Source organism: Danio rerio, chromosome 8 (genome assembly GCF_049306965.1).
Source record: "Danio rerio strain Tuebingen ecotype United States chromosome 8, GRCz12tu, whole genome shotgun sequence".
NCBI lineage: Eukaryota > Metazoa > Chordata > Actinopteri > Cypriniformes > Danionidae > Danio > Danio rerio.
The window spans coordinates 4,642,501-4,652,093 of NC_133183.1; positions in this window are offsets into that span (position 1 = coordinate 4,642,501).

The following is a 9,593-nucleotide window of genomic DNA, read 5'->3' on the forward strand; positions in this document are numbered from 1 at the left end:
CAAGTAAATAAATAAATTTAAAAAGTGTGACTGCTGAGAGCAAAAGATTCTGGAGCTACGGACACCGGCCCTCGCGGCCAAAAAAACGGACCGGCCCACCGGGAATTCTCCCGGTCCTCCCGATTAGCCAATCCGGGCCTGCTCACGACTATCAGCTAATCAGATTCGAGAACCAGACAGAACTGTTGTATAAATATTAATTTAACAAAGGGCAATATATTACCGTTTACCTCTCTCAATATTTTATTATTTTTGTCAAACAAAAGACCAATAAAATATTAATAAAATACATATAAATGTGTCTAACACCTAACTGCTTCTTCTTTCTGAATCTTGACTGTCACCAGTCCTGCGTTTGCTTCTGTTGGAACTTTAAAAAAAAATACATAAAACTAAACAAAACACGCTGCTTATTCTATTAACCCCTCGACATAATGTGTACAATTTCAAATACACATCACTGTGTTTGATTATTGTTGGAGAGAGCAGTATATATACACACATACACACGCACACGAGCGTGGGTTTGTGCCATGTGTGTGTCTGTCTACTGTATATGTCAGAGAGTTCACTGACACAAAGGATCGATGGCTGGAGGAGATCTGGAGCCAATTATTTTCAGCTTAATGGTCCCTCAGGTATCAGCAAGAGGAACAACAAAACGACTGCAGGAGAGAGCGAGTCCTGACAACCGCGGCGCTCTGTCACCAGCGTAACGCACCGCTCTGCCATCAATTCCCAGGAGCCTCGGCGGGGAGGGGGACGACCTGATTGGCTGCTGGCCTGAGGGGGGAAACTGCCATAGAGATGATGCTCCGCAGCGCTCCAGCATTGAGAGGTTTTAGAGAGTTTTTTGGAGTTTTTTTGTGGAGTTGTTGTCAGATTGTGGAGTGGTTTAGAGAACGGGAACACGGAGCATCTCTGTGAGAGCCACACACACTTAATAGATCTTCCTGACACACACAAAAGTCACATATTATAGAGTTGCAAAAAACCTCTAAATGCCATCTGAAATTCTTTTGCATCTTAACGATTCATCCCTCGGTTAAAAGGGCTGTTTAAGCATGTCCATCATGTACAGCTGGGGAATATATAAACATTACAGTACAGTACTATTCCATGTTACAAAATACACTCACCGCCACTTTATTAGGTACACCTGTCCAACTGCTCGCTGATGTAATCACATGGCAGCAACTCAATGCATTTAAGTATGTAGACATGGTCAAGACGATCTGCTGCAGTTCAATCAGAGCATCAGAATGGGGAAGAAAGGTGATTTAAGTGACTGAATGTGGCATGGTTGTTGGTGCCAGACGGGCTGGTCTGAGTATTTCAGAAACTGCAGCTCTACTGGGATTTTCAGGCACAACCATATCTAGGGTTTACAGAGAATGGTCTGAAAAAAAGGCAATATCCAGTGAGCGGCAGTTCTGTGGGCGCAAATGCCTTGTTGATGCCAGAGGTCAGAGGAGAATGGCCATACTGGTTCCAGCTGATAGAAAGGTTTCAGTAACTCAAATAAGCACTCGCTACAACCGAGGTCTGCAGAAGAGCATCTCTGAACACACAACACATCCAACCTTGAGGCAGATGGGCTACAGCAGAAGACCACACCGGGTGTCGCTCCTGTTAGCTAAGAACAGGAAACTGAGGCTACAATTGGCACAGGCTTACCAAAACTGGACAATAAAAGATTGGAGAAACGTTGCCTGGTCTGATGAGTCTCCATTTTGGCTGGGCCATTCGGATGGTAGGGTCAGAATTTGGCATCAACAACATGAAAGCATGGATCCATCCTGCCTTGTATCAACAGTTCAGGCTGGTGGTGTAATGGTGTGTGGGATATTTTCTTGGCACACTTTGGGCTCATTAGTACCAATTAAGTATCGTATCAACGCCACAGCCTACCTGGGTAGGCTATCTAAGGGTGCTTTCACACCTGTGAATCGATTCAGTTGTTCTGAAACAGAGATTAAAATTGTTACATTGTTGCTCTTTGCTCTTGGAGCGGTTCGCTTTCACACTGCAAAGTTTCTAATCGGACCAAAAGAGCTAAAACAAATCACGTGCGAGTAAACTCTCCTTACATTGGTCAGAGTGTCAGGGTTTATTTTGCAGCGTCCCGCTAAGCTGTCAGGAGAGGTGGTGGTTTGGTGGTGATTGACAGGGTGCCAGGGACGTGTCTGAGGAGAGATGCGGTGGGAAGGGGTAAGAAGGGTGCACGACGATGCCTATTTGGGGACCGGGAGGGAGACGGAAGATTACCGGGAGATCATCACACGTTTGCAGGCATCCGGAGTGTGACGCCTGCTGCGCTGTCATTTGTCTGCCGTGTCTGTCTGTGTGTCTGTTTTGCTCCCTCTACAGATGCGCTGTAGCATTGCGGGGCATGATCAGGTGGATGGGGAACACCTGAGTCTAAGTGAGCGCTCCTTTATCAGCGTCCGGCCACTGTTTGGGAGGTTGATTCTTCCGGCTAAGGGTTGGGACGGAGACCAGCGGCGTGCGAGTTGGCGGGGCGTTCTTGCCTAATGTTTGATCACAGTGGGCTTAAATAAAACTTTTGTAATGTGATTTTTGGCTTCCCCTCTTATTTTTTACTTGTTTCGCCCCGAGGGCGTAACAATTGGGGGCTCGTCCGGGATGAAGACTATTTTTTGCGTCGATCGGTTTGTTTTGGTTAGATTTTCGTTTGGTAAGTGTTTTATTTTATTATTATGTTTTGCTTTGATTATTAGCTTATTTTGTTAGGAGGGGGAAAGTAGTGGTTGGCAGGCAATTTGTGGTCTCCGTCCTGCCCAAGTGTAATATTTGATTAAGTTCTAATCATAGTCTAATCCGTCAAAAGAAACCTAGCCAAATTGTGCAGAAATAAACTGTCCCCGGGTAGGTGAAGAACGTGTCTTCGGATACGTTATTTTTTTATTTTAGTTTGTTGTTTTTGGCTGGCTCGGGGCTTGGTAGCATTTGTCTCGGGAGCACGGCCGAGGTTTGGGGAATTACTTGTACATTGGTGGTTCTCCCAAACTTGCGGTATATAGTGCATAAATTCCCGGTCTTGGGCTAGTTGAAGATTAGGGTCTACATTAGTGAAGAGTCGGGGAGGTTTTATTTCTGTGTGATTGGTGGCAATAACGGTGATATTATTATTATTATTGGATTGGAGTTAATTAGATTTTTTTTTCTATGGCGAGTGTTGTGGAAACGTTTGTTCAAACTCCGTCGGAGGACTTATTAGACTTAATGACGAAGGATCAATTATTAGATTTAGCAACTCATTACGAAATTGAGCTCTCCGCACTTCAGAAGAGAACGAAGGAGGGGATAAAGCAGATTTTAAAAGCGTCGCTGTTTGATCTGAATGTGCTGGTGGAAGCACCGGCTCCGATACAACCTGGGTTTGGTGCACTTTCATTCGAGCAGCAGAAAGAGTTGTTGATGTTGCAGCGCGACACTGAATGTGAAAAACGGCGTTTAGATTGTGAGAAAGCTAAAATAGAACATAAGATTGAGGAGAGTCGATTGGAGCAGCAGCGCGTGCAGGTCGAGCAGAAACGACTTGATCTTCTAAAAGAGGGTAAGTTCCCTGCTGAAAGTGTTGTAGCCTCCTCTCCTAAATTGGATATTGTTAATAATTTGCGCTTGGTTCCTCCGTTTAATGAGTCTGATGTGGAAACTTTTTTTCTGTTATTTGAGAGGATTGCTGTAGCTTATAAGTGGAGTGACATTGAGCGCACCTTACTCCTTCAGTGCGTTTTGACGGGAAAGGCCCAGCAAGCGTATTCTGCTTTATCAGTTGAGGAGAGTCAAATTTACGAAAATGTGAAGTCATCTGTTTTAAAGATTTATGAGCGTGTGCCGGAAAGCTATCGCCAGCAGTTTCGTTCTTTGGGGCGTGAATCCAATCAAACGCATGTGGAATTTGTGAGAGATCTAACTTTGCGATTTAATCGTTGGCGTATGTCGGCAGAAGTGACCACCTTGGATGATCTGATAAATTTGGTTTTATTGGAGCAATTTAAAAATACGCTTCCAGATATTGTTGTCACTTACATTGCCGAGCGTAATGTTAAGACCGCGTCCCAGGCAGCAGTGCTGGCCGACGAGTGGGAACTCATTCATAAAACTCGTGCAGACGGTTTCAGAAGTGATCGCCTTTCTCCCTGCTTAGGTTCTCCATCCGTTTATTTGAACCAGGCAAGGCGTCCTAAAAGTCCATCAAATAGACACGATTTGACTTGTAACTACTGCTTAGAAGAAGGGCATTGGAAATCAAATTGTCCCGTTCTTAAATCAAAAAGTGCCAAAGCACAGCTAACTAAATCCGCCGGTTTTGTAAAGCCCGCTGCGCTTGTGGGTCCTGTACCGCTGTCCGCTCTGTCAGCTGAAACACCGGCGAATACATCAAGCGTGTTAGACCGCCAGGATATTTTTAATCCGTTTATTTCGGATGGTTTTGTGTCACTTAAAAGTGGTAATAGGATAGCAGTAAAAATTCTCCGAGATACAGGATCATCGGCTTCCTTTATTTTGGAATCTATATTGCCGTTTTCACTGGAGTCTGACACTGGTAAGTCGTTGTTAATTCGTGGCATTGGATTAAATACATTATCTGTACCCTTACATAAAGTGACTCTGAATTGTGACTTAGTGCAGGGCGATGTAGAGCTTGGCGTGCGACCTGTTCTGCCCGTTGAAGGCGTGTCACTTATTCTTGGCAATAATCTGGCGGGCGGACGCGTTTGGGTTGGGGAAACGCCACCTTTGATAGTTTCTAACCCGCCTCCTTATTGTGACTGTCTGGATGAGAGTGCTCCGCAAAATCCTGATGTGTTTGTTGCTTGTGCAGTGACTCGATCTGCTAGCCGGGCGCAATCTGAAGTAAAACCTGTAAGTACTGAACATTTTTTTCCGTTAACTGATTACCCACTGGCCGTTTCTAGGGAAGAGCTCTCGAAGGAACAGCAGAGCGATGTAACTTTAAAAGCTCAGTATGAGCAAGTTTATGATGATGTTGATATTCGGAACCGGGCACAGGGTTATTTCATCAGAGATGGGGTATTATTGAGAAAATGGTCTCCACATGCTGGTTTTTGTGTGGGGGATCCTTTTGTCCAGGTGGTGGTGCCCGTTAAATGGCGGCCGGTAGTTTTAAAAACTGCCCATGATGGTCTTGCCGGTCATGCTGGCATTAAAAAGACGTATGACAGAATTCTTCGTTATTTTTACTGGCCACGAATCAAAAAAGATGTCGCCAGTTATGTTAAAACCTGTCATACATGCCAGTTGACTGGTAAGCCTAATCAGCCGTTAAAACCGGCGCCTCTGCAGCCCATTTCTGCCGTATGCCAACCTTTCGAGCATCTCATCATTGACTGTGTTGGGCCACTCCCTCGCTCAAAAGCGGGGAGTGAATATCTGCTAACAGTGATGTGCCAGGTCACTCGTTATCCGGCCGCGTTTCCTTTGCGTTCTATTAACACTAAGGCTATTGTAAAAGCTCTCACTCAGTTTATTTCTATTTTTGGCTTACCTAAAGTTATTCAGTCCGATCAGGGAAGTAATTTTACTTCAAACTTGTTTGCCGAAGTACTTCGTCATTTGGGGATTAAACACAATTTGTCCACTGCGTATCATGCGCAAAGTCAAGGTGCGCTAGAGCGCTTCCATTCCACCTTAAAATCCTTGCTCCGGGCTTATTGCGTTGAGATGGACAGAGATTGGGAGGAGGGCCTCCCGTGGCTGATGCTGTCAGCCCGGGAAGTAACTCAACAAAGTCTTGGCTATAGCCCGAATGAACTCGTTTTTGCTCATAAAGTTCGGGGGGTACTGGCTGTTTTGCAGGATCAGTGGACCGATTTAGATCCGCCAGAAAAATTGTCGGATTATGTTTTGGGTTTTCGTCGACGGCTTTCGTTGGCATGGGAACTAGCTAAAAAGCAGTTGGGTAGTTCCCAGAAAAAGATGAAGCGTCTGTTTGACCGTCGCACCGAACGCCGACAGTTTAGCGTGGGAGACCAGGTTGTTGCGCTCCTCCCGGTGTTGGGATCGCCCTTTCAAGCCAAGTACACTGGGCCATATAAGGTGACGCACATTGGCAGTAATGACAATTACACTATTTTAACACCAGATCGTAAAAAGAAAACACAAGTTTGTCACGTTAATATTTTAAAGCCATATTTTAATCGAGACTGTGTCACACCAATGCAGGTAAATCCTGTAGCGCTGGTTGATAGTTTTCCTGAGCACTATGCGCATCATGTGATGGATATGCAGGTGGAAGAATTGAAAACACCCGATGATTGCGTGTTGCAGGGTAGGTTAAAGAATTCTGAGACTTTTTAAAAGTTGTTATTCGATTTTAAACATCTAGATGCTACTCAACAACAAGAATTAATTCAGTTGTTATCGGAGTTTCCACAGTTATTTTCCGATGTACCGACACAGACGAGTGTTTTGACGCATGATATAGATGTGGGGGAAGCCACGCCTATCCGCCAGCGCTTTTATCGTGTTCCCCTGAATAAACGTGATGTATTGAGAGCAGAAGTTCAGTATTTGCTCGACAATAAACTGGCTGAACCCTCTTCCTCTTGCTGGTCATCTCCGTGTCTTTTAGTTCGGAAGTCCGACGATAGTTTCCGTTTTTGTACGGACTATAGAAAATTAAATTCAGTAACAAAACCAGACTCCTTTCCTCTACCGAGGATGGAGGATTGTATTGATCAGGTCGGTGCTGCAAAATTCGTGACTAAATTGGATTTACTTAAGGGCTATTGGCAGGTCTACTTAAGTGAGCGTGCGAGGGAATTATCGTCGTTTATAACACCTGATGGGTTATTCTCCTACCGGGTTATGAGCTTCGGGCTGCGAAACGCGCCCGCAACGTTTCAGAGATTAATGAACAAAATAGTCGCGGGATTAGAAGGGGTTACCGTTTATTTGGACGATACGATTGTTGTGAGTGATAGCTGGCCGGAGCATCTTTGTCGTTTGCGCCGCCTTCTCGATCGCCTCTCGCAGGCCAACCTTACCATCAATCTCGCTAAATGCGAATTTGCAGGGGCGACGGTGACGTACCTGGGCAAGGTAGTGGGACAAGGACAGGTGCGTCCAGTGAGGGCGAAGGTGCAGGCGATAGATGAATATCCGGTGCCTGTCACTAAGAAAGAATTAATGCTCTTTCTGGGACTTGTAGGGTTTTACCGCTGTTTTTGTAGAAACTTTTCCACAGTGGTTGCCCCTTTAACTGATCTGCTTAAGTCCAAAGCTTTATTTGTGTGGTCCGAGTCTTGTCAAACTGCGTTTGATGCAGTAAAGGCGTTGCTTACGTCAGCACCAGTCCTGATGGCTCCCCGGCTAGGAGAACCATTTAAGATTATGGTGGATGCCAGTAAAGAGGGAGCGGGTGCAGTGTTGGTTCAAGAGGATGATGTGGGCATCGAGCGTCCGGTTTGTTTTTTCTCACGAAAATTCAATAGTTATCAACGGAATTATTCTACCATCGAAAAAGAAGCGCTCGCATTAATTTGGGCTCTCCAACACTTTGAGGTGTATGTGGGAGGAGATAGTTCACCTTTAACGATTTATAGCGATCATAATCCTCTTACCTTTTTGCACTCGCTTAAAAATCCTAACCAACGGCTTATGCGCTGGTGCTTGTTTTTCCAACCTTTTCATTTGGACATTCGGCACTTAAAAGGCTCTGAGAATATAGTGGCCGACGCCCTGTCTAGGGCCCCCTTGTAAATATGGGTTTGTATTCACTTTCTTTTTATTATGTACATGTTTATGGTTTATTGTATGGAAACGTTGTTTCCTGTTTATGGGGGAGGGTGTGACGCCTGCTGCGCTGTCATTTGTCTGCCGTGTCTGTCTGTGTGTCTGTTTTGCTCCCTCTACAGATGCGCTGTAGCATTGCGGGGCATGATCAGGTGGATGGGGAACACCTGAGTCTAAGTGAGCGCTCCTTTATCAGCGTCCGGCCACTGTTTGGGAGGTTGATTCTTCCGGCTAAGGGTTGGGACGGAGACCAGCGGCGTGCGAGTTGGCGGGGCGTTCTTGCCTAATGTTTGATCACAGTGGGCTTAAATAAAACTTTTGTAACGTGATTTTTGGCTTCCCCTCTTATTTTTTACTTGTTTCACCCCGAGGGCGTAACAGGAGACTCGCGAAACTTCCCGCCATACTCATAATTCTCTCTTCATATAGCCGTAGGCCTATTACATATCCAAAAAACACTGTGATATAACCGCGCTCGTATCGCTTTCTCACTGCAATCGAACCCCTCCAGGGTTCGTTTCAGTCGAGCCGAGACCACCTCATTCAAGCGATCTCGGAGCGATTACTTTGTCGCGGAACAGAGCGCGATTGCCCTATTCACATATGCCAAACGAACTGCGCTAACTGGGCAATCGAGACATGTTCCGAAACAAAAGTGTAGGTGTGAAAGCACCCTAAGCTGCCAAAGGTGCTTCAACAAAGTATTGGGCAAAAGCTGTGAATACTGATGTACATGTGATTTTTCAGCTTTTTTATTTTTAATGAATTTACTAGAATTTCACAAACTCTTTTTTCACATTTTCATTATGGGGTATTGTGTGTAGAATGTTGAGGAAATAAAAAATGTAATGCATTTTGAAATAAGTTTGTAACAAAAAATGTAAAGAAAGTGAAGCACTATGAACACTTTCTGGATGTACTGAAAAGTGGGCAGTTAATGCACAAAATGCTTACGCTCTGCACTGACTCGCTGCTTCTGCGTGCTGTGCAATCTAACTGTAATCTATTTCTAATCTATTAGTTAAAGGCTGATTTATACTTCTGCGTCAAACGCAAGCGTATGCTACGGCGTTGACGCATAGCCCTTCGCCGCTGACGTGCACCTCTCAAAAAATGTGACTACACGTCACAACAACGCGTAGCGCAAGCTCTGTGATTGGTCGGCTTGGTAGCGCTGAAGAGTCTGGGCGGGACCAAGAGCCGTGCGAATGGCGAGCCCGATGCAGCGATTGTTTACAAGTGTGGAGTCCCGTGAAGGAGCTCCGGATGGAAAGTTTTGTTTTGTGTTTACCTCATAGTTAAAGTTGTTGCACGTCCGCCGGTTCCTGCCTCAAAATGAGCGAGTTTGAGCCACTTATACATTCAGGAAGTGTTCAGGAAAAGCAAAACACCACCGAAGAAACTCGACACAGAGGAGCATTAACACCTCACTGCCAACTAGCATTTCAGAAGTGTTAATGCAGACCGACAGAGACAGCGCGCAGAAGTATAAATGCACAGCTACGCGCGTTGTATGCACCGTGGGTTGTGCCGGTCACTTGATGCAGAAGTATAAACCAGGCTTAACATGGACGCCAGAAAAAACACGCTCTGCTTGCATGTGCGTTGTGAAAAAGGTGTACAAATGGGGACATCCATGATGAACAGACACATGAAGCAGGCTTGCCATGGCAGAAAGTATAAAAGTCAGCCTTCATTGTCCTCTTTTGTTACAATCCGTTCTGAAAAAACCATCCAGTTCACATACTGTACTTCGTCCTTGTTGCATTGTTCATTAAGATAAACCTAAACTCCTTTCTGAAGTTTAA